The sequence below is a fragment of the Oratosquilla oratoria genome, chromosome 8 (genome assembly GCF_046742065.1).
Source record: "Oratosquilla oratoria isolate Oo_2021 chromosome 8, ASM4674206v1, whole genome shotgun sequence".
Taxonomy (NCBI): domain Eukaryota; kingdom Metazoa; phylum Arthropoda; class Malacostraca; order Stomatopoda; family Squillidae; genus Oratosquilla; species Oratosquilla oratoria.
The window spans coordinates 56007676-56035287 of NC_134784.1; the positions used below are offsets into that span (position 1 = coordinate 56007676).

The 27612-nt window shown below is 37.7% G+C and overlaps 1 protein-coding gene across 2 annotated transcripts in view; it reads left to right on the forward strand.

Moving 5' to 3' along the window:
• Positions 1-27612, forward strand: part of PolD1 (DNA polymerase delta 1, catalytic subunit) — a 362759-nt gene that overhangs the window by 1031 nt on the left and 334116 nt on the right. The gene's annotated exons all lie outside the window — the stretch shown is intronic.

The window sequence follows — 27612 nt, forward strand, 5'->3', positions numbered from 1 at the left end:
CAGTTGGTAATTTTGCAGAGGATAAAAACGTAACTTCTCTTTGATCATTTTACATGGAAATCACACATTTTAAAGAAAATAGGTCAAATAATGCAACCATATGCTATTTTTTATATATAAATTATGCATTTGAGCAAAAACCGTCATTGTGTGGTTTTGGTCGGCGTTGGTCGACTTTGGTCGGCGTTTAGTGAGACCGAAGATAGGGTGTTCCGTCACACTGAGCAGATGGATCTCATGGCTCCTTGGGTTTCTTGGGTCCTCGTGGCTCCTTGGGTTTTATTGGTCAGGTATTTTGGTCGGCCATTCTTATAGGTTAATTGGCTAAACGGACACTACCCTAATGGACAAATTACAAAACCCCAGCCAATGAAAACGGGTCTCACTAATTGCCGAACAAACCGAACAAACCGAGAAAAGCTGAACAAAACAACAAAACCCAGACAAGGACGGGTTTTTTCTCAAATGCACACTTCTATATATGTATGGTTGCATTATTTGAACTATTTTCTTTAAGATGTGTGATTTCCATGTAATATGTAGGTACCCCCACAAAATTTTCAAAAAACAAATAACCCTTGAATTATTGTTGCGTATGAAAGACAACTTTATTAGAAACAAAATGCTTTTTAAATTTTTGAAATAGCTTGAAAAATAAGGGAGATACGATTTTTTAAATTATTTTTTTAGCCCGCATTTTTGGCTAGACTTTACCATAACAAAGTGTTAGAATTAGGGGTGGTATTTTGTAAAGATTTCGGTAAAGAAATACACATTAACTCTAAACCACTGGTCCAATTTAATTAAAATTCGGAATACTTGGGTTTTATGGATCAACAAATCACATGAGCATGTCAAAAACAATGTGAGACATCTCCATCATACCATATTTGCCTTTTCATGGCAACCATGAAGCTGTCAATGGTGGGTCTCGCTAAACGCCGACCGAAGTCGACCAATGCTGGCCAAAACCACACAGACAGTTTTTGCTCAAATGCATAATTTATATATAAAAAGTAGCATATGGTTGCATTATTTGACCTATTTTCTTTAAAATGTGTGATTTCCATGTAAAATGATCAAAGAGAAGTTACGCTTTTATCCTCTGTAAAATTACCAACCAGCAACCAACGCCGACCAAACCCAAACAATGACGGCTTTTGCATGACAAAAACGTAACTTCTCTTTGATGATTTTACATGGAAATCACATATTTTAAAGAAAATAGGTCAAATAATGCAACCATATGCTATTTTTTATATATAAATTATGCATTTGGGCAAATACCGTCATTGCGTGGTTTTGGCTTTGGTCGACGTTGGTCGGCAGTTGGCGGTTGGTAATTTTGTAGAGGATAAAAACGTAACTTCTCTTTGATGATTTTACATGGAAGTCACACATTTTAAAGAAAATAGGTCAGATAATACAACCATATGCTAATTTTTATTGAAAATTATACATTTGAGCAAAAGCCAGTGTTTTGGTTTGGTTGCCGGTTAGTAATTTTGCAGAGGATAAAAACGTAACTTCTCTTCAATCATTTTACATGGAAATCACACATTTTGAAGAAAATAGGTCAAATAATGCAACCATGTGCTATTTTTTATATATAAATTATGCATTTGAGCAAAAACCGTCATTGTGTGGTTTTGGTCGTCAATGGTGATGTGTAAACAAAATCAAATACGAACTGGACGCATAAGATTCATGGGTGATGTGCCTATATGTGATGACCCTAAGCTCAAACATTAAGTGATCAACGCTCTTAAGCTTCTCATATCCGGGAGAAAATAGGCGATGTAAACATTACATGGTCGACAGTGGCGCCGCGCGTGGATTCCGGGGTACCTATAATATGATCAAAGAGAACTTAAGTTTTTGTCCTCTGCAATTTTACTGACCCCGGCTACGACTCGTCCAGCCCGCCGTCTATGATTACTGGTGGTATGGATCAAACTACACTCTTTTAAGTTTCTTACTGTTGTGTTATTAGTGTAATAGACTGCATATAGTTGAATTATTTAAACTCTTTTCTTTAAAATGTGTGATTTTCATGTAATTTGACCAAAGAGAAGTTATGTTTTAGCCTCTGCAGTATGACCGACCACAGCTACAAATACCGTAACAAATTAGCATATGGTTGTATTATTTGAACTATTTTCTTTAAAAGGTGTCATTTTCATGTAATTTGATCAAAGAGAAGTAACGTTTTTATCCTCTGCAAAATTACCGACCCCAGCTACGATTCGTGGTTACAAATTTACCGCTAGCCTGCCATCTATGATCTGGGAATGCAGATCATCACTGAGCATCAGGGTTGCCAGATTGGCGTTTTTAATGCCAAATTTTGTATTTTTGGAATGTTTTTACTGTGTTTGGCAGGAAAATTTGTTGGGTAGCATTTTTGAGAATTTGGCATTTTTGGGGGGCGTTTTTAAATACCTGGTCGTGATTAGAGATCATTCTTTTATTGTATCAAGTATTAAATGATGATGTATATGAATGATATAAATTTATCTTGGTTATATCATGTGGGAAATGTAAAGATTTTGTGCCTAGCCAGAAGATGTTTCAGCTCTTCTTTAGTGAAAATATGTATGAACGGAGTAGTGCACCAAACATTTCTAAATCTGATGATGCTTTTGATTATATTTAGACACAATAGAAAAGTCACAAATGTATTTTTTATTTATATATGTCAGAGTCTCTAGGAGGTTGTTTAATAAACTGGTTTAATTTATTGTAGAGGATACCAAAAAGTTTACTTAGGAACTTAAACGTAATGTATGGAGTAATACATTTTATTTTAGTTATTGGTATTTTTTCTTTCTCACATAATACGGAGTATAATATATTTTATTTTGGAAGTTCATATCTTTCTTTCCTTTTCACACACAGTCTTGAAAGTAGATTTATTTCAGAGGATGGTGGTTTATTACAGTACCACTAGAATTAAAGGATGATGTACATGAATGAAATAAATTGATCTTGGTCATATCATGTGACATTGTTTTATATTGGCTAGTCGACAGTAAAAAAATATTTTTATATTGTAATTGTAGTTATACACCTTGATCTTGGTTATATCATGTGGTATTGTAGTATATTGGCTAGTCAACAGTAAAAAATATTTTTCATATTATAATTGTAGTTATATACATTATTTTTAACTACACATGTAAAACCAAAATACAAGAAAATATCTTAGAAAATGTAATGGTTGGCATTTTTGGGGCATGTTTTAAAAACATTTTGGCAGCATTTTGTCAGAATTTGGCATTTTTCCTGGTAGAAAACCAGGCAACCCTGCTGAGCGTGGTTGATGAAGTTGGCCAAAAACATAATACTTGTAGAATTTCTTGTGAGGTTCGAACATGTGGGGCATATTTGCATACTAACTTGAATAATGGTAGAGTGAACATTTTTATTTTAAAAACTGTTGTTGTTTATTTCTTTATAATACAAAGATTACATAAATATTGCATACAATTAGATACAAAATTTTCATTAAATTTTATTTAAAATACGCTATACAAAATTTATAGGCTATGAAATATAATATTGCATACATTGTATTATGCAAAGTAGACCACTTGAAAAAAGAAACTAACGAAGCAGAGCGCTTTTGTATATTACATATTCAATGCAAAAAGTACATAGTTGAATAGAAATACATATTTTGTATATACATAAAAAAGGAATACAAAAACTCCATTAAATATTGACGTCAACTTCGCCGTGTTCCATCATGCCAACCAAGAAGACCACAGAATGGACTGGGATAACGCACCAATCATATTCAAATTCCATTGTAGCTTTCAAAATGGTACCATCGCAAATGCCAAGATATTCTGCAAACTACGTTCCAAGAACTCGGTGTGATGTCCCTTGGGTACTGGTGCAACTCTTGCGTAACGAACTGGTGCTTCGAGGATAAACTGTTGCTTTTTTTTATAACCATAGTAGTTTGTTGTAGGAAGCGCAAAAAGGGAACAAATATTTTTGTGTAATACACCAAGTACATCAACACTTAGGCAAGTTTGAAGCTCATCTGGAACCTGATACAAATGCCGTTGCGGTCCTTGACAAGTGTGGTGGTGTGAAGAACCGAACGATTCATGTAACTGGGGATGGGAATTGCCAGTTCAACTCTTTTTCGGTAGCACTGTGGGGGAATTAGCACCTGGCCATGAATTTACGAGTGCGGACAACAATCTATAAAGGCAAGAACAACAACCCTACGTGGGATGTTCTGTGCTTTCTATACTTTATTTACTTTTATTTATTTATGAATGGATGAATGAACATCATAAAAAAATCCTTTTTGTGCCAAATAAGTCGCTTAACGCACGAAACCTGTTTATTATCTAACTATACCTTTGCATTTATGTATTCTAATTGTTATTTACATTATTATAGTTTTTATTTATTAATTTTTATTATTATGATTTTTTCTTGTATCCGACCTAGATATGGGCCAAAAGGTCTCCTGTCGGCATGCTCCGCCTTTGTAATCCTTTGTAATCTCGCAACAATTATCGAACATGAGGCCCGAGTGCGCCTAGACGCGTGAGACCAGGACATAATCCTGCCAGAGCGAGATTCCTCAAGAAGGGGGAAGTCTCGGGTAGCAGTACTTTCGGTAATTTCAGTGTGGTGTAGCACGTCAATCAGAGATAGAGACTAGGGTAAATGACAGGGTGTAATCGATGTGATGAGCAATTGAACGTGAATGTTCTCCATTCAGAATCTATCGTATCTCTCCGGATAAAAACGTAACTTCTCTTTGATCATATTATATGGAAATTACACCTTCTAAAGAAAATGATTCAACTATATGCAGTCTATTACAGTGAAAACACAATAGTGTTTCTAACTAGACACTGCAAGATACAAAGGCGGGACATCACGAGCATAGCTCCCCTTCCCGCAAAATACAACTAGGTAAATACAACTAGGTAAATAGAAGAATGAAGTTTGATCCATGCCACCCAGGCACGGATCCAGGATTGTTATTGGGTGGGGGGGGGGCGATAAGCGATAACCGATACTTGAAACACGCCGAGAAACACCCCCAAGTATATAACAAATCTTAAATTCAAACTTGCCCAAGGTTATAGGTGTTGATGTACTTGGTGTATTACACAAAAATATTTGTTCCCTTTTTGTGCTTCCTGCAACAAACTACTATGGTTATACAAAAAAGCAACAGTTTATCCTCGAAGCACCAGTTCGTTACGCAAGAGTTGCACCAGTACCCAAGGGACATCTCACCGAGTTCTTGGAACGTAGTTTGCGGAATATCTTGGCATTTGCGATGGTACCATTTTGAAAGCTACAATGGAATTTGAAAATAATTGGTGCGTTATCCCAGTCCATTCTGTGGTCTTCTTGGTTGGCATGATGGAACACGGCGAAGTTGACGTCAATGTTTAATGGAGTTTTTGTATTCGTTTTTTATATATATATACAAAATATGTATTTCTATTCAACTATGTACTTTTTGCATTGAATATGTAATATACAAAAGCGCTCTGCTTCGTTAGTTTCTTTTTTCAAGTGGTCTTCTTTGCATAATACAATGTATGCAATGTCATATTTCATAGCCTATAAATTTTGTATAGCGTATTTTAAATAAAATTTAATGAAAATTTTGTATTTAATTGTATGCAATATTTATGTAATCTTTATATTATAAAGAAATAAACAACAATAGTTTTAAAATAAAAGTTTTCACTCTACATTTATTCAAGTTAGTATGCAAATATGCCCCACATGTTCGAACCTCACAAGAAATTCTACAAGTATTATGTTTTTGGCCAACTCCATCAACCACGCTCACCAGGGTTGCCAGGATTTCTACCAGGAAAAAGCCAAATTCTGACAAAATGCTGCCAAAAACTGGCAAATTGTTTTTAAAACATGCCCCAAAAATGCCAACCATTACATTTTCTAAGATTATTTTTTGCATTTGGTTTTACATGTGTAGTTAAAAATAATGTGTATAACTACATTTACAATATGAAAAATATTATTTACTGTTGACTAGCCGATATAAAACAATACCACATGATATAACCAAGATCAAGTAGTTGAAAATAATGTGTATAACTACAATTACAATATAATTTTTTTTTTTTACTGTTGACTAGCCAATATAAAACAATGTCACATGATATGACCAAGATCAATTTATATCATTCATGTACATCATTTAATTCTAGTGGTACTGTAATAAACCACCATCCTCTGAAATAAATCTACTTTCAAGACTGTGTGTGAAAAGGAAAGAAAGATATGAACTTCCAAAATAAAATATATTATACTCTGTATTATGTGAGAAAGAAAAATACCAATAACTAAAATTAAATGTATTACTCCATACATTACGTTTAAGTTACTAAGTAAACTTTTTGGTATCCTCTACAATAAATTAAACCAGTTTATTAAACAACCTCCTAGAGACTCTGACATACATAAATAGAAAATACATTTGTGACTTTTCTATTGTCTAAATATAATCAAAAGCATCATCAGATTAAGAAATGTTTGATGCACTACTCCGTTCCTACATATTTTCACCAAAGAAGAGCTGAAACATCCTTTGGCTAGGCACAAAATCTTTGCAACATTTCCCACATGATATAACCAAGATAAATTTATATTATTCACATACATCATCATTTAATTCTTGATACAAGTAAAAGAATCTCTAATCACGACCGGGCATTTAAAAACGCCCCCCATAAATACCAAATTCCCAAAAATGCCACCCAACAAATTTTCCTGCCAAACACAGTAAAAACATTCCAAAAATACAAAATTTGGCATTAAAAACGCCAATCTGGCAACCCTGATGCTCAGTGATGATCTGCATTCCCAGAACATAGGTGACAGGCTAGCGGTAAATTTGTCACCACGAATCATAGCTGGGGTCGGTAATTTTGCAGAGGATAAAAACGTTACTTCTCTTTGATCAAATTACATGAAAATGACACCTTTTAAAGAAAATAGTTCAAATAATGCAACCATATGCTAATTTGTTACGGTATTTGTAGCTGTGGTCGGTCATACTGCAGAGGCTAAAACATAACTTCTCTTTGGTCAAATTACATGAAAACCACACATTTTAAAGAAAAGAGTTTAAATAATTCAACTATATGCAGTCTATTACACTAATAATACAACAGTAAGAAACTTAAAAGTGCAGTTTGATCCATACCACCAGTGATCATAGACGGCGGGCTGGACGAGTCGTAGCCGGGGTCAGTAAAATTGCAGAGGATAAAAACGTAAGTTCTCTTTGATCATATTACATGGAAATCACACACTTTAAAAAAAATCGTTCAAATAATGCAACCATATATATATAGGTGTGCATTTGAGCAAAACCCGTCCTTGTTTGGGTTTTGTTGTTTTGTTCGGCTTTTCTCGGTTTGTTCGGCAATTAGTGAGACCGATGAAAACTGCCATATCCGGACAAAATCCCATTGGCAATCTGCAGATGGACAAAACCCCAATTTGAAGAAAACACAAGTAACTTATTTTCTACAGTTTTGATTGACATTTAATTTTGATTCTTTCACTTGTGTTTGTTTTTTACTTTTTTTTTTTATATATATAAGCACCAACATTGGTTAATTTTTTATTTATATTTTTTCTTTACTTTTATTTATTGATTTATCTATTTTTTGAAGCACTAACATAAATAATTTTGAATTTATATACAATTTATTGATAATCACATGCCATTTCATTTTTCAGATCTTTAATAACTACATATCTATAACACATTTTAGATACACGCCAAAACAAGCACGGTACCATTACGCTGGTACTGTTTACAACGCCAGTTTTTGTGACCCGTTGGATTTTGTTTTGGCTTAGTTTGAATGCTTTGAGCATTTAGCGCATGCGCAGGATATTCAAATTATCTTGTGCAAGTGTATGCCCGATTCTTCAAAAGCAAACAAATATTTACCGATTCAAACAAATTTGGTTATCAACCTAGGCAAATTAGTTTATTGAGTAAAAATATTAAAGCAAGGCACCAAGAAAGCAATATTTTAATGTAAGAAAACTGTTTTTAACCTATATTCTCCTGGATATGAGCAACTCAATATTGTTGGGTATTATACACCTGGTGATTTGTTGACCCAAAAACCTTCACATGCCAAGTTGCATGTCAGATGGGCCAGTGGTTTGGATTTAATTGATTATTTCTAAATTGACAACAGTTGCCATGGCAACATGATAGGTGTTAGTAAGAATTAAGAAGAAGGTCCTGCAATGTTAATGACATGCTCAGGTGATTTATTGACCCATAAAAATTTATGGATTTACTTTACAGCTTCCTACATGACTTCCTGATACTCGATGATGCTCAGTTTGGCTTCAAGTCGAACAGATCTGTGACAGACCTACTAATACATACGACTATGTTACCTACTGGTATGACCAAGGGCACACAGTAGACCTAATCCTCTTTGATTTTGTCAAAGCTTTTGACAGAGCACAGCATAGTGCTCTTCTAGATAAGCTGGTCTGCCTCCGTATCACAGGAACCCTGCTTGAGTGGATCCGTAGCTTTCTCGTGGGTCGCACAGTGAGAGTCTCTATCGACGGCATCCAAAGTTCCTCTAAACCAGTCCTGAGTGGAGTACCCCAAGGCTCTGTCTTGGGCCTTCTACTCTTCCTCATATTTGTCAACCATATTGGAGCACATCTCTCATGCAAGTACTTGTTATTTACGGATGACATAAAGCTATACCTCCACTGCACATCTAAATTCTCAGGAATGGCCATTGCTGAACTGCAACAAAGCATTAACACTCTGTCCACCACGGCGTCTTCATGGGGCCTCAGGTTCACTCAAGACAAATGTGTTCACTTGAGATTTAGCAGAGGCCAGGCAAACCCCATCGAAGACGGAGTATACAGTCTTTGTGATACTCCAATACAGCTTCCCCACTGCCACAAGGACCTAGGAGTGAAAGTGGATGATGGACTCGGATTCCACCAACACATCAGTGACACTGTACACAAGGCTGGAGGGATTGCCACAAACCTTTTAACCCCTTCCATACGGTGCCGCACACGTAGGCGTCATGGACTTAGATCTCAGTGGCAGCAGCCAATGCCAGCCGTACGACATGTCGTAATAATACTCGCATCATAAAATATAGTCACCGCTTATATCGATCGTTCTCTCTTCACCCGTGAATTTTAATAACCATAGAAAATGCGATTACAAAAGAATTAGAAAGAATGTCATTATGGAGGGGCGACTACAATAAATATAATCAAGACGCCGATATGGCAGCCTCGCGAATACACTCGCTCCCCATGACGCCTACTTGTGCGGCACCGTATGGAAGGGGTTAAAAAGTACAGTGTGTCGCTCCCCCAAGTTCATGTCCTCCCTTCTTGTGTCTGATATCCGCCCTATCCTAGACTTCGCCTCACCTGTGTGGAACTTAGGGTTCATCGGAGACTGTAAGCTCCTAGAGTCAGTTGAAAGGAGATGGACCAAGCAAGTTATTGGTTTGTCCAATCTACTGTACAATGAACAGCTCGACAGGCTAGACCTCTTCTCTGTCAAAGGCCGCCTACTGAGAACTGACCTAATACTCTGCTTCAAGATCTTTCATGGTCTCTCCACCATCTCCCTCAGCACACCAAAACAGAAGCATGCAGAAGATACTTCGCATACAGAGTTATACAGAAATGGAACTCTCTCCCATCTGATATGGTTGAAGCACAGTCCATCTCCACATTCAAACACAGACTCTGCCAATTCCTAGGTGATGAGCTGTACAGTTACAGCCACCCCTAATTGTTTCAACAAACCCTCACACCATATGACCTCCACACCCTCCCCTCCCCTCCCCGTCCCACCCTACCCAAAAACTTTGCCAATCTAGAGAAACTTAGTCAATCCAAACAAGACTGTAAACCAACATACAACCTGACATGAGTGGAAGGGTGGTGAGGTAAACACCAGGAACCATTGGAGTTTTTATTTCTAACGTTTCATCCAACGGTTCCTGGTGTTTTCCTCACCACCCTTCCACTCATTCTGTCTTACGTACTTCAACCTGACATATACCAGGGAACACAAAACCAATCCCACATTACATGAAATTATTGCCTGTATACCTGTCCATGTGATTGGAGTACCCTGTAGAGACTTGGGCCATCCCCCCCCCCCCCCACACACCCTGGCAGTTATTTGGTCTAATGAGAGGGATGTGGCCCCACCAGGTGAGTTACCCATAACATTTATGGGTAAATAAATCACCTGAGCATGTCATTAACATTGCAGGACCTTCTTCTTATGCCATTCTTACTAACACCTATCATGTTGCCATGGCAACTGCTGTCAATTTAGAAATTTAAAAATAAAATCCAAACCACTGGCCCAATTGACATGCAACTTGGCATGTGAAGGTTTTTGAGTCAACAAATCACCAAGTGTATAATACCCAACAATCTTGAGCCACTCATATCCAGGAGAAAATAGGTTAAAAAACAGTTTTCTTACATTAAAATATTGTTTTCTTGGTGCCTTACCTTAATATTTTTACTCTGAAAACTAATTTGCCGAGGTTGATAACCAAATTTGTGTTTGAATCGGTGAATATTTGTTTGCTTTTGAAGAATTGGGCTTTATGATAAAACCTTCACATGCCAAATTGCGTGTCAATTGGGCCAGCAGTTTGGATTATATTGATTGTTTCTAAATTGACAACAGTTGCCATGGCAACATGATAGGTGTTAGTAAGAATGAACAGTTGCCATGGCAACATGATAGGTGTTAGTAAGAATGGTATAAGAAGAAGGTCCTGCAATGTTATTGACATGCTCAGGTGATTTATTGACCCATAAAACCTTCACTTGCCAAGTTGCATGTCAATTGGGCCAGCAGTTTGGATTTTATTGATTATTTCTAAATTGACAACAGTTGCCATGGCAACATGATAGGTGTTAGTAAGAATGGTATAAGAAGAAGATCCTGCAATATTAATGACATGCTCAGGTGATTTGTTGACCCATTAAACCTTCACATACCAAGTTGCATGTCAATTGGGCCAGCGGTTTGGATTTTATTAATTCTAAATTGACAACAGTTGCCATGGCAACATGATAGGTGTTAGTAAGAATGGTATAAGAAGAAGGTCCTACAATGTTAATGACATGCTCAGATGATTTGTTGACCCATCAAACTTCCACATGTCAAGTTGCATGTCAATTGGGCCAGCAGTTTGGATTTTATTGATTAATTCTAAATTGACAACAGTTGCCATGGCAACATGATAGGTGTTAGTAAGAATGGTATAAGAAGAAGGTCCTGCAATGTTAATGACATGCTCAGGTGATTCATTGACCCATAAAACCTTCACATGCCAAGTTGCATGTCAATTAGGCCAGCGGTTTGGATTTTATTGATTAATTCTAAATTGACAACAGTTGCCATGGCAACATGATAGGTGTTAATAAGAATGGTATAAGAAGAAGGTCCTGCTATGTTAATGACGTACTGAGATGATTTGTTGACCCATAAAACCTTCTCATGCCAAGTTGCATGTCAATTGGACCAGCGGTTTGGATTTTATTGATTAATTCTAAATTGACAACAGTTGCCATGGCAACATGATAGGTGTTAGTAAGAATGGTATAAGAAGAAGGTCCTGCAATGTTAATGATATGCTCAAATGATTTGTTAACCCATAAAACCTTCACATGCCAAGTTGCATGTCAATTGGGCCAGCAGTTTGGATTTTATTGATTAATTCTTAATTGACAACAGTTGCCATGGCAACATGATAGGTGTTAGTAAGAATGGTATAAGAAGAAGGTCCTGCAATGTTAATGATATGTTCAGGTGATTTGTTAACCCATAAAACCTTCACATGCCAACTTGCATGTCAATTGGACCAGCGGTTTGGATTTTATTGATTAATTCTAAATTGACAACAGTTGCCATGGCACCATGATAGGTGTTAGTAAGAATGGTATAAGAAGAAGGTCCTGCAATGTTAATGACATGCTCAGGTGATTCATTGACCCATAAAACCTTCACATGCCAAGTTGCATGTCAATTGGGCCAGTGGTTTGGATTCTATTGATGATAATCTGAAAATTGACAACTTCATGGTTGCCATGAAAGGGCAAATATGGTATGATGGAGATATCTCACATTGGTTTTGACATGCTCTTATGATTTGTTGATGCATTAAACCATCATAAGTTGAATTTTAATCAAATTGGACCAGTGGTTTAGAGTTAATGTGTATTTCTTTACCGAAATCTTAACAAATTACCACCCTTAATTCTAATATTTTGTTATGATAAAGTCTAGCCAAAAATGCGGGCAAAAAGATAATTTTAAAAATCTTATCTCCCTTATTTTTCAAGTTATTTAAAAATTTTAAAAAGCATTTTGTTTCTAATAAAATTGCCTTTCATATGCAACAATGATTTGAGGGTTAAAAAAAATGAAAATTTTGTGCCTGTACCTACACATTTTGTAGATGCACACAAATCTGTGGGCAGCACCACCATCACATATAATGTTTACATTTCCTTTTTTTTTTTTTTCAAATTTATACACCTTGGTGTGAATGCTTGTAGCGTTCAGCGCATGGGCAGAATTTTTAAATTTTCTTGCCAAGTTTTTCAAAAAGGTAAATTTTTAGTTTTGCACATCAATGTGATGTAGCAATAGAAAATTATTTTGTAAATTATAATAGATCAATGTACAGGTAACTCTCGATTTATGCAAGAGATAGGTTCCTAGAGACGTCGCGTATATCAAAATTGCGTAAATCAAATTATTTGGCTGATAAACATACAGTAACTACTGTATAATACTAATAATATCTACCGTATATTTCCGTGTATAAGACGACCTTTGTATAAGACATACAAAATTAGAGCAAATTTTTATTAATTTATCTCATATCGGTAGTATAAGACGACTGCTAAATTACAAAAGCATCAGTGAAACCTACCGTACAAAAAGAATTGTTTTGATTACATTTATCAGCTGTTTTTTCCGCTTTTTCTCTTTTCTTTCTCATTACTTAACTGTATCCTTATACCAGATGAATTACTTACTGTATCCTTAGAAATTCAAAATAAATGAAATAACAAAGCAAATCATGTATCATGATTTTCTGAGAACACACGTCGACTAACAAAAATTATTTGTTTACGTTCATGGTTCGACGTAGCTCACTCCACCGCACACAACGGTGGTTTATTATTAAAGCTTGGGAAAGTGTTAAGGTCGAAAGTATCATAAAATCTTTTTAAAAATGTGGAATCTCTAATGCCATGGATGGCACTGAAGATGATTTATTGTATGAAAGTGATGACGAAGCCGAAGTCGACTCACCGGAACCGGACTGGGATCCCTACGATGACAGGATATTTGAGGAATCTTGTGATATGTTCGAACAACTTTTCGAAACAGAGAGTGATGATTGTGATGAGTTTGAAGGGTTTTATATAAATAAAGAAATAATGTTTTATAATGTTTTAAGTTGTAAATGTAATGTAATGTAATTTTATTGAAAATAAAGGTTTCAGAAATACGTTTGATGTTGATTTGGAATTAAGTTTTATAATTTCTAAATTTTCTATGTTTTAAATGCAACTACTGTAGTATATTTTTTTTATTGATAAATAAACGTTTTATGTACTGTAATCCAAAATTGTTATTTTCAGTCTTAAAAATTACTGAAAAGTTAGCGAAAGAAAAAGGTTGCTATGAAGTGCTCGATGTTTACATTTTTTCAGCTGTGTTAAATGTGTTTACATAGAGTAGTTAAAGGTACCGTAATTTCATTAATATAGAATTATTCCTCGAATTTATTAACAATTGCAATTTACTATAAAGATATGCCAATAATATACTGTATAAGGTAAATATGGTTTAATTACCTTTATTACCAGTTCTTATCATAATGTGAATCATTTCCTGTGTATCGGTGTTTATCGGCAGGCTAGCCTACCAAGTCATCTCACGTAGAATTCAAGGTCTGATTTTTATAATGGTAGTATAAGACAACCCCCAATTTTAAGGGGTGAATTTTTGGATTTTAGGGTCGTCTTATACATGGAAATATACGGTAATTCTAAACCTTCTAATGTATTTGTAAAAGAGAAAAACAATTGTACACTGTACTACTTACGTAGTTCTACCACTCATCACTCACACCACAACAGTCACTCACTACCCTCACTGTCCAATTGTTCTGGCACTTCCACAGCTGCAGGGTCATCCACATCCTCTTCTGTCATGTCTTTGTGCACTGGTGCTTTTTTGAAGAATTGCAACACGGTGGTCTGGGGCTGTTTCTTTTGAAATTCTGTGTGCATCTGTGTGTAGCAAAACACTGCATCCATGACTTTTCTTCTAACTGTGCTGCTATGTTCCACATTGGGGTCCATGTTTTCAAATTTGTCAATTGAGTCCTTAAGTTGTGCCAGTGCTTCACTAAGTCCCTTGGCAGGGCCGCTGGTGCTTGCAGAAGACGATGAAGGACGTTTTGGGGCCATGATGATAGGCTGGTAGTACAGTATAATAGTATGCTGATATGAGGAGGTCTGTTCTCGTTGTTAGTAGCAGAGCGAAAGAGGCCTGTAAGCCAGTAAACAATAAATGAGGAGCAGGAAGGCCTGCCACCTGTCGGTTGGCCGTGGAACTCTTTGGCGGACAGTTTGAAAATGCGGTTGGGCCAAATCGCGTCTTAGCAAATAAATAGCGTAAATTAAACTAATTCTGATATTTTTTAGGTCGCGTTATAACAAATTCGCGCACATCAAAGGCGTAAATCGAGAGTTACCTGTAATGAGATTTTCTTAGCAGAAATCAGTAACAAAAAAGTTGCTAAAACCTATTTACTAACAAATGAAGTCGCAGCCATTGAATGATACTCCAAGTTTTGATAGATGCCATGGTTGAAGAAATGAAAGGAAAGGATGATAAATTAGTCTGTTCTAACCTAACCTCATCAATATAGTTTGGTGCCTCAAATTCTAAAGATCATCTGGGTCGTTGTTGTTGTCATGGATGCTGATGGCCTGATTATTATTGTACCTCAGGCAATTAACAGATGGCAGCAGAACCCTGTGTTCTCTCATAAAGTCCAAGGAAGTCTAATGTCTTTGTAACAGCACTTGTTAACATCACCTGGAGTTGGAGAACACCTGGTCCACAATGTGAAAGCCATTGTCTGATAGTAACTGGACTGGCATGGCATCTGGGCCATATCCTAGCGGCTTCATTCATTAGTAAATTTGCTTGTAGCAAGTTTTTTTTTTCTTTTTTTTTTTTATATACAAGAAAATTGCATATGAAATTAATACATCATAATTTACAAAATTAATATTTAATTTTCAAATGCAATATCGTGTAGGTGTGCACAACTAAAATAATACCTTAAAAAATTCACCAATTTAAATGGAAATTTGGAGTTTGCTGTGGCAAATTAGTTTTAGTGGATATCTAAAGGTAAGGCACCTATATAGGAATATTTTCATTTGATATTGGTGTTTTTTAGCCTGTTTTCTCCCAGAAATGAGCAACTTTAAGATCGTTGGTAATGATGCAGCTGTGCATTTGCTGGCGGAAAATGCCTACTCGATATGTCAATATTCTTTGATACTTAGTCTTGTTTGTTTATACATGTCAGAGATACCACTAGTAGTAGTCATAGGGTTTTGTTCACAAATAATACATTGTATTAAAAGGAAGGTCCTACATTGTTTTTGACATGCTCAGGTAATTTCCTGACCCAGAAAACCTTCATATGCCAAGTTGCATGTCAATTGGGCCAGCAGTTTGGATTCTATGGATGATTATCTCTAAATTGACAATAGTTGCCATGACAACATGATAAGTCTAAGTACAGTGCATATATACATATAGCAAAGGCTTTCTTTTTCTTCTTCTTTTCTTCTTCGTCTTCTTCTAAAGGAGGTGGCCAAAAAACAAAGGCATAAAAAAACACTCCCACCTATTCCATTCCTAATATACTCCACTCCCCTCTGCTGTCTTCCTCTTGTCTTAGCACCTCTTTGATGACGGGTCATCCCTGCATCTTATCCACTGCCCTGGGTCAAAAGCAGTGTCGCAAGATATAGCACATCCACAGCAAGGCTGCTTCATTAAATTGGTGACACACACACACACACGTCGGTCAGGGTGGCAGCGAGGTTTGGACTCCGGCGATATTTACAAATTTCGAGGATCACAACGACAAGGAAGTACCTGGGTTGTATTAATAGGGAAGGAAAGCTCGTGGTGTAGTGGGAAGGTGAAGAAAAGGGAGAAGGGGAGGGATTATTGAGGAAAATGGAAGGAAATGAGGAAGGGGAAGATTGGGTCCTGGAAGTCAGACGGCATGTCAACAAAAGACGGCCAGACAACAATAGTGAAGTCGGAGAGATTAGTAAAAATGTAAAGATTAGAAATATAGATAAGAGCAGCACAATGGAAGGTGAAGATAACTATTTTCATGGAGTTAATGAGGGAGGAAATGACAACCTCCCCCGACTAGTAAATCTAGAGAAGCTAAAAGAAATGAATGAAAATTGGGAAGTTGATTACTCAAAGAGTAACTGGAAGAACTAAAGAAGGAGAATCAAAACCTAACTAAAGAAATAGAAGAATTAAAAAGACAGGAGAAGTAAAGGATAAGAATGAGGAATTGAAGAGGAGTAATAAAGTCAGTAGCAAAAGAAGTAAGTGGTTGGAAAAAATTACAAGAGAACAATAAGATGAAATTTAGAGGTATAAAGGAACAACAGATGAAAGAACAAACTAAGGACACAGTTATTAAAGTGATGAGACAGAAGGAGAATATAGTAATAGACTTTGCAGATAAAAAGAAATGTATAATTGTATTAGGGATGGAAGAGAAGTATAATCTAAATAGGACTACAAGAATAAAGGAAAAAAAAAAGGAAAAAGTAGATAGATTAGAAGTAGTTCAAGAAGAATGAACCAGAAACAGGGAAAGAAATAGAAGAAATATACAGAATAGGGAAATGCAATACAGATAAGACCAGACCAATTCAGGTTAAATTCAGGTCACAAACAACAGCAGAGAATATCTTAGCAAAAACAAGGAAACTAGCAGACATTGGTCAATATAAACAGGTATGGATAAAAAGAGGAAAGAGAGGAGAAAAACAAAAAGACTAGAAGCTAAGGGAAAAATGAGAAAAGAACCGTAAAAAAAAGAGAAATTCTAGTGGAGAGTAGGGAATATTAAAGTGAGGAAATGGTTCATACATACATATACCAAGGCTTTTTCCCCTTTACCAGGGAGGTAGCCAAAAAGGACAAGGCATAAAATCATTCCCACCCATTCCATCCCCGAAAACACTCCACACCCCTCCACCCTCCCTCCCATCTTAGCACCTCCTGGATGACGGGTCATCCCTGCACCCTGTCCACTGCCCTGGGTCAGAAGCAGTGTCGCAGGACACAGCACATCCACAGCAAGGCCACTTCATTAAATCGGCGACCCCCTCTCTCCGTCCCCCCATATATAGGAGAGGACGGGGAGAAATCCCTTCGGGCTGCGTCAAAATTTTTGCTCACACACACTACCTCACCCCCCATTCTCCCGTCCATTCCACCTCATGCATCACAACATCCTCCATATACAACCATTCTCCATTCACCCCTGTCTTCTGTCCTCTCCCGTCCTTCCTCAACCGACATTCCCCTCTTCCCCAAAGCCCCCTTCACCCCATCCATCCATCTCATCCTAGGACGTCCCCTCATGTTCACTCCCTCCACATCTGCCTTCCATACCTCCTTTACTAGTCTTTCTTCACTCATTCTTTCCATGTGTCCAAACCATCCTAATACTCTTTCATCACATCTATCTCCCAACTCCCTTTCCACCCCTGTTCTACTCCTCACCTCCTCATTTCTCGCTCTATCTAGCCTAGTAACCCCCATCATACTTCTCAGACACTTCATCTCAAACACATTCAAGTTCCTTTTCTCTTCCTCTCTTATGTTCCATGTTTCTGCTCCATACAGTGCTGTTGGCACAATCACTCCTTCATACAGTCTCCTCTTGGCATCCATTCCCAAATTTCTATTCCTCATTACACTTTTTGCACCACCAAGGCATTTACTCGCTTCTCTCAATCTACATTCTACCTCCACCTTCACTCCACCTTTTCCTGCCACACTTGCACCCAAATATCTAAAACTATCCACTTCCTCCAGTTGCTCTCCCTTAATGCTCACTTCCAGATTACTGCCACTTTCACCCCTTGTACATCTCATCACCTTACTTTTACCCACATTTATCTTCAGCTTTCTTCTATCACACACACTCCCAAACTCTGTCACCAACTTCCTCAATCCCTCCTCCGATCCTGCCACAAGTGCAGTGTCGTCCGCAAACAACAGCTGGCTCACCTCCCACTTTTCTCCATTTTCCTTAACCATCTCCAATCCCTGACCCACTACCCTTGCATTTACCTCTCGCACCACCCCATCCATGTATAAGTTGAACAGCCAGGGTGACATAACGCATCCCTGACGAAGTCCCACCTTTACCTGAAACCACTCACTCTCTCCATTTCTAATCCTGACACAAGCTCTACTACTCTCATAAAAACTCTTGACAGCTCCGAGAAGCTTTCCTCCTATCCCGTATATCCGCACAACCTCCCACAGTGCCTTTCTGTCTACCCTGTCGTAAGCCTTTTCCAGATCCATAAAGGCCCAGAAAACATCCTTCCCCTTTCCTATAGCTTTCTCACATATCTGTCTTACCGCAAAAAATCTAATATACACAACCTCTACCTGTGCTAAACCCACACTGTTCCTCACCAATTACTCCCTCTGTTCCTCTCCTAATCCTCTCAATCAAGATCCTCCCATAAGCCTTCCCAACTACACTTAACAAGCTAATCCCTTTGAAACTACTACATTCACACTTGTACCCCTTTCCCTTGTAAAGTGGAACTATACAAGCACTCCTCCAGTCCTCTGGCACTCTACCCTCTCTCCAGCAAACATTAAATAACCTCTCCAGCCAGTCTACCATCACTATACCTCCTTTTTTAAGACATTCTGCATGGCATCCATCCATACCAGGTACCTTACCTGCTTTCATCATCTTAACTGCTGCCTTCACCTCATACTTCCTTATTTCTCCTCCATTTTCCTCACTCATCACTCTCATTTTCTTCGCATTTCCCACTGCAGCTATCTTTCCCTCCCTATCCTCTTTCACATTAAGCAACTCCCTAAAATACTCTGCCCATCTTCCCCTTACTGTCTTCTCCTCCATTATCATCTCTCCATCTGCACCTTTTACCTTTTCTTCTCTACTTGATTCGCCTCCTCTTCCTCTCTTAATTTCTTTCCAAAACATCTTTTTATTACTTTCAAAATTTTCTGTCATACTCTTACCCCACAGGGGAAATTCCTAAAAGCAAAAGCAGAAATGGTTCATGGAAGAGAAAAATAGAAAACACAATGAAAGTAGCAAAAAAATAAAGTGTCTTGCACAAATATAGATGGCTTAACAAACTGAATGATTACCTGAAGGAAAAAGAACCAGACATAATGGGAATTGTAGAGACAAAATTTAAAGGTCCACTACCACCCAACAGTGTAGGACATGGTGTATATAATTATTGGATTAGAAACAAGAGAGGTAAAACAAGGGGGTGGAGTTATGTTCCTGACTAAGAAAGATATAAATGTGAGGAATGTCACATTGAAAGAATAGAGTAGAGGTGATTATGATGGAAGTGGAGGACAAGGATGGGAAGAGCAGGAAGTTTGTAGTAAATTATGTGCATCCAAAAATGGCTTCGTGGGAAGAGAACACAAAAATATATTAGAAGACACAAGGATAACACTAAATAAGATAATGGAAGATGGAGGAAGAATAGTTATAATGGGTGACTTTAATTGTAAAGAAATCTGCTGGGAAGAGATGACAGTGAAGGGTGGAGATGATTTATGGGGAAATGTACTACTTGATATGATTATAGAGCATACAATGACGCAATGGATTCAAAAGAATACGAGGTATAGAAATGAGGAAGAACCATCTAGACTGGACCTAATAATCACATCGGTACCCAAAATAGTGGACAAGATTGAGTATAAGACACCAATAAGTAAAAGTGACCACATGTTGGTTGAACTGGAACTAAATGAGGAAAAATACATAGAAAAAAATTAACAATATAGAAAAGGAAAATTTTTTTTTTTTTTTTTTTTTTTTTTTTTTTTTTAAGATAATTCTTTCAAAAAAGCAGACTGGGAAAGAATGCACAACAGTAGAAGAGAAATGGAATGTTTTGACAAAAATTTATAAAGGAGTGGAAAAGTATTTTCCAAGACAAATGCAAGAAAACATGTAAAGTGCTGGTACAATAAAAGATGTAGGGAGTTAAAAGACAAAAGGGATAAAGCTTGGATAAAATGGAAAAAAAGTCAAAAGACCTGAAAAATGGAAAATATATACTAGTTATAGAAATGAATATGTAGAAGTGTGCAGAAAAGAAAAGAGAAAATACGAAGAAGATGTCATAGAAAAATGTAAAGATCAACCAAAACTATTTTACAGATTTGTAAACAACTGAAAAACAACAAACATGAATTAGAGAAATTATGACGAGGAGGATTAGGAGAGGAACAGAAGGAGTAATTGGTGAGGAACAGTGTGGATTTAGGACGGGTAGAGGTTGTGTAGATCAGATCTTTGTGGTAAGACAGATATGTGAGAAAGCTATAGGAAAGGGGAAGGATGTTTTTTGGGCTTTTATGAATCTGGAAAAGGCTTATGATAGGGTAGACAGAAAGGCACTGTGGGAGGTTATGCAGATTTATGGGATAGGAGGAAAGCTTTTGGGAGCTGTTAAGAGTTTTTATGAGAGTAGTAGAGCATGTGTTAGGATTAGAAATGGAGAGAGTGAGTGGTTTGAAGTAAAGGTGGGACTTCGTCAAGGATGCGTTATGTCGCCCTGGCTGTTCAACTTATACATGGATGGGGTGGTGCGAGAGGTGAATGCTAGGGTAGTGAGTCAGGGATTGGAGATGGTTAAAGAAAATGGAGAAAAGTGGGAGGTGAGCCAGCTGTTGTTTGCGGACGACACTGCGCTTGTGGCAGGGTCAGAGGAGGGATTGAGGAAGCTGGTGGCAGAGTTTGGGAGAGTATGTGATAGAAGAAAGCTAAAGATAAATGTGGGTAAAAGTAAGGTGATGAGATGTACAAGGGGTGAAAGTGGCAGTAGACTGGAAGTGAACATTAAGGGAGAGCGACTGGAGGAAGTGGATAGTTTTAGATACTTGGGTGCAAGTGTAGCAGGAAAAGGTGGAGTGAAGGTGGAGGTAGAATGTAGATTGAGAGAAGCGAGTAAATGCCTTGGTGGGTTAAAGAGTGTAATGAGGAATAGACATTTGGGAATGGATGCGAAGAGGAGACTGTATGAAGGAGTGATTGTGCCAACAGCACTGTATGGGGCAGAAACGTGGAACATAAGAGAAAAAGAGAGAAGGAGTTTGAATGTGTTTGAGATGAGGTGTCTGAGAAGTATGGTGGGGGTTACTAGGATGGATAGAGTGAGAAATGAGGAGGAGAACAGGGGTGAAAAAGGATTTGGGAGCTAGGGTTGAAGAAAGAATATTAGGATGGTTTGGACACATGGAAAGAATGAGTGAAGAAAGACTAGTAAAAGAGGTATGGAAGGCAGATGTGGAGGGAGTGAACATGAGGGGACGTCCTAGGATGAGGTGGATGGATGGGGTGAAGGGGGCTTTGGGGAAGAGGGGAATGTCTGTTGAGGAAGGAAGGGAGAGAACGGAAGACAGAGGTGAGTGGAGAATGGTTGTATATGGATGATGTTGTGACTGCATGAGGAGGAATGGGCGGGGGGGTGGAGGGTGGGGTAGTATGTGTGAGTAAATTTTGACGCAGCCCGAAGGGATTTCTCCCCGTCCTCGCCTTATATGCAAAGGGGGACGGAGAGGGGGGGTCGCCGATTAAATGAAGCGGCCTTGCTGTAGATGTACTGTGTCTTGCGACACTGCTTCTGACCCAGGGCGGTGGGCAGGGTGCAGGGATGACCCGTCATCCAGGAGGTGCTCAGATGAGAGGAAGGGTGGGAGGGGTGTGGAGTGTGTTTAGGGATGAAATGGGTGGGAGTGTTTTTATGCCTTTCCCTTTTTGGCTACCTCCCTTGGAAGGGGGAAAAAGCCTTGGTATATGTATGTATGTATGACGAGGAGTCGAATACACAGAGGAAATAGAAATTATGAACAAGCCTTTTAAATCTGTGTTTACAAGGGAGAATATACAACCTAGAGATATCGAATGGGAGGAGAAAGTCCCCCCCTATGAAAGAAATAGAAGTATCAAGGAATGAAATAATGAAACACATGAGTAATCTCAATGTTTGAAAATCGCATGGACCAGATGAAATGGCAAATTGATTTTGAGAGAATGCAGGAATGAAGTAACAGACAAAATACATAGTCTAATAAACAGTTCATTGAAAGAAGGAAAAGTTCCAGAAGATTGGAAAAGAGTAGATATAGTACCAATATATAAAGGGGGAAACATGAAGACCCTACTAACTATACACCAGTCTCTCTTACAAGTACAGTAGCTAATATTTGTGAAAGAATTATCAAAATTAGATGTGTAAGGCATTTGAAAAAAAAAAACAATGTACTAATTCCAAGGCAATTTGGATTTAGACAAGGACAAACTTAATGTGTTTCTATTCAAGGATAATAGATGTAATACAAGAAAGAGGTGGATGGGCTGATTGTGCATTTCTAGACCTGAAAAAAAGCTTTTGATAAGGTGCCACATAAGAAATTGCTTAAGAAATTAGAAACTGCAGGAGGAATACAGGACAAAGTGCTGAAATGGATGGAAGACTTCTTGCATGAAGGAAAAATGAGTGGTGATAAGAGACAAACCCTGTAATTGGGATGAAGTGATAAGTGGTGTTCCACAAGGAACAGTTCTGACCCCAATAATGTTTGCTATATATATTAATGACATGGATAAAGGAATTGAAAGTTACCGTATTTTTCAGACCATGAGGTGCACCCGTAATTTGCTATTCCCCGTCCTTACATAAGGCGCACCTGGTCTCGTAATCGGATAATCATGCATATGTGAGTGCATTCAGAACTGAACATTTTCGTTGTTGAATGAGAAAAATTGGTTGGGATTTAGCAAAATTACAAAAATAAATGATATATTTTTTTATTTTGGTCAGTGAAATCAGACCACCTCCATGGACGGTTTGCCCTGCCAGTACCCCTAAAAAACAACATAAACACGTTATGGGAATTGTGGGGAATAAAACCAACATTAGCAGTTTTATTCCCGGAATTTTCTCTATTCACTTAAAAACACAAGATTACAAATAGAGGTAAATTTTTAGTTTCGACCATGGGCGCAATATAGCAATAGAAAATTAATTATTAATTTTGTAAATTATAATGTATCAACATAATATGCAATTTTGTGAGCAGAAATAAAAAAAGTGCTTAAACAGATTTCGTAAGTAACGAAGTCGTGTCGGACGAATGGTACGCCATGTTTGTTATGATAGATGCCGACGTCAAAGAAATGAAAGGGTGATAAATTCATCTAACCTAACCTATGTTTAATAAATCATTGCCTGCAAATTAAATGTCATCCGGCTCGTCCTCGTTGGCGTCCCGATCCTATGCTACCAACTTTGTTCATTAGCATGTTTGCTTGTAGCAAGGTATTTTTTATTTTCATTCCCGCCCACAAAATTGCATATTACGTTGATACATTTTAATTTACAAAATTAATCATTTTATATTGCTATATTGCGCCCATGGTCGAAACTAAAAAAATACCCAAATGACTACAGTCTGAGTGGAGCGAGACTAGACCAATGCAAAGTGGTTGTCTGTGTTGTGGACGCTATCATGTCATAACCATGATAGCGTGAATGAATGCAGTGGCATGGACTCGAAAACTGTCGAAGTTTTTGCAATTTTCTTGTCAAGATACATGCATCTTGGTTATAACTTGGTTGTAACTTTTGCTAGGCCTATGCACTGTTGCCGTCGGCAGGCTAGCTACGAAACGTGTCAAAATAGTACGTCACTGTCCAATGCATTTTTTTGCACTGAAGCCACACATAAGGTGCACCACCCGATTTTGGCCGATTTTAAGGATTTTGCCCGCGCCTTATGGTCCGAAAAATACGGTATATGAGCTTTGCGGATGATGCAAAGTTGTTGAAAAAAGGGAACACTGAAGAAGATTGTGAGTTGCTACAGAATGATCTCAATAAAGTATGGAAATGGAGTAGAAAGTGGGAGATGGAATTCAATATTAAGAAGTGTAGTTGTATAATGGAATTTGGAAGAAGCAAAAAATGAATAGTGGGATCATATAAATTGGGAGAAGAAGAAAAAAAAGAAGTAGAAAATGAGAAGGACCTGGGAATCATTATTACGAATAATATGTACCCTGAGAAACGTATAAACAAAATTTTTGGAGAAACATAATTTAATAAAAATAAAGTGGCATTTACATACCTGGACAAAGAAAGGGTGAAGAAAATACTAGTCACTTAGATAAAACCGAGATTAGAATATGCAGCGACGAAGTGGTCACCAAGTACAAAAAATATATAACAAAACTTGAAAGAATACAAAGAGCAATTACGAATATGCAGCGACGAAGTGGTCACCAAGTACAAAAAATGTATAACAAAACTTGAAAGAATACAAAGAGCAATTACAAATTTGCCACCACTCTCAAAACTATCATATGAAGAGAGACTAGCAAAACTTGAGCTACAGACATTAGAGCAAAGAAGAGAGAGAGGAGACTTGATAACTATTTATACATACATATACCAAGGTTTTTTCCTCACAAGGGGGGTAGCCAAAAAGAAAAAGGCACAAAAATCACTCCCACCCATTCTATCCCTGAATACACTCCACACCCCTCCACCCTCCCTCCCATCTTAGCACCTCCTGATTTATAGAATCATGAAAGGCATAGAAACTATTGATAGAGAGGATCTAATAAAATGGGATAGTAGAAATACAAGAGGACGTGGAAAGAAAATCAAGAAAGACAGTTATAGAAGACCTGAAAAAGAACAGCTTTCCCCACAGAGTAATAGACATTTGGAACAAGTTAGATGAGAAAGTGGTGTGTGCAAAAACAATACATGAATTTAAAAACAGTCTAGATAAAATGAGATATGAAGATGGGACACCACGAGCATAGCTCCCCTTCCCCTTCCCCTTCCCATATAGGATTGGTCACTATTCTAAAGATAGAAAGTGACCCCTAAAGATAAAACTTCACAAATGGTAGTAGAAGGCATATTTGAAAAAATACGTAACTTGGCAAGGAGTGAAAAGTACAATAAGGTATGGATAAAAAGAGAAATAAGTATTGAGGGATTAGATAAAGAAAAGCCACTACGAGATGAAGCAAAGGAAAAAAACACGAAAAGAACGGAGACCGAAAACAAGGAATTCTATTTGAGAGTAATCGACATGAGACTGAGGAAATGGTATATCAGAATGGGCGAACCAAAGACAGAAAAAAAAAAAAAAATGGAGAAAGAAGAAAATTGAAAGTGGCCTATACCAACTTTGACAGACTAATTTTAGGACTGAATGAACTTAATAATTACCTGCTAGAAGAAAAAACAGACATAATGGGAATTGTGGAGACTAAACTAAGGGGTGAAATACCATCCATCGTTGTTGGACATGGACTATAAAATTACTGGATTAAAAACAGGGAGGAGGAATCATGTTCTTGGCCAAGAAAAACTTGAATGTGACAAAAATTGCGGAGGGCAAAGGTAATGTAGAACTGATCATGATAGAAATTGAAGACAAGAACATGAAAAGCAGAAAGTTTGTGGTGACTTTTGTGCCCCCCTAAAATGAACACTTGGAAAGAGAACAAGCATATAAAAATGCTGGAAGATACAAGGCAATCATTAAATGAGATACTAATTGGTGGGGGTAATCTGGTAATTATGGGGGACTTCAATTGCAAAGAAATTTGTTGGGAGAACATGACAGTGAGAGGAGAAGACTTGTGGGGTAATTTACTACTGGACATGACCATGGAATATACAATGACTCAGTGGGTCAGTGAAAGCACTAGATACAGAAATAACAAACCATCGAAACTAGATTGAATATTTACAACAGAACCTGAAATTGTGGATAAAATCCAATACAAGACACCAATTGGAAAGAGTGACCATATAGCAATTTTCACTGATTGGGGTATTGTCATGTGTTCGGTCAATGGGTCTTAAACCCTGGGTTGCGACTCAAAGTTGGGTCACCAAGCCTGTCTTTGAATGGGTTGCCAAGGATTTGTGGATATATTATTTTTCTAATATTTCTATCAAGAATGTTAATATGATTAATAATACTGTGTTAGAATACCTAAAATAAATCATCAATGTCCAAGTGCAACATTATAAAGATGTATATGGTTTAATTGAAGTGAGAAATCTTTTCAGTATCTACAATTATCTTAGAATTTAAAAGAAATAAAATGCTTATGAAGGTATGGGTCACCATGGTTGATCTGGACAGGATTTTGGGTCACTGCATTAACCATTTCAATACGGGACTTAAATCTCGCGGGCAGCAGCCAATGCCAGCCGTACGACGTAACGAAATAATATTCGCATCATAAAATATAGTCGCCGCTTATATCGATCGTTCTCTCTTTCACCCGCGAATTTTGAAAACCACAGAGAATGGGATTAAGGGCGCATTTGGGAGAATGTAAAAACACAGGGGCGACTACAATAAATATAATCAAGACGCCGATATGGCAGCGTCGCGAATCCACTTGCTCCTCATGACGCCTACGTGTGCGGCACCGTATGGAAGGGGTTAAAAGGTTAAGAACCACTTATCTAGGTGTTTCTTGAAAGTGTCCGTGGACAATCCCTCATGTTATGACATAACTTACATAGTGTTGCAGGGATACAATTGAATAATCTGGTACAATTGTAACTGAAGCTGTGGTGTACCAATGGTTTCATGTGCTGTTGAGACCAGGGTGATCTAATTAAAACACAGTTATCCTCTCCTGGATGTAGCTCCTCTATGGTGGTGTTTAGAAATAGCCCCATAAGTGTCTTGTGGATGTATAGTACAGTCCCTCAGATAACGCGGATTTGAATAAAACGGATTCAGTCATACGCGGATTTTATTTCAAAACCATCTCAAATGTAGAGAACCGTTTTAAAATTCACGCCGAGTCGGGTACGCATACACACACAAGCGGCAACATCGCAAACATTTGTGGTGACTGCTTTCTATTTTACCATATACAGTTGATCCTCATATAATGAGGTCATTATGTACACTGGGAACTGCTCAAACAAGGGTGTGGGGCAAGGGGATAGCCGTGGGTGGCTGCCTGTGGTTACGTGTCAACCTCCGGGTACTGATGCAGGAGGGAGGGAGGGGAGTAGGGGGGTAGCCAACAAGCTTTAGCTTGTCGCTTCAACCACCTGCGCCGTGCTGTCGTGAAATTTTACCGCCCTAAC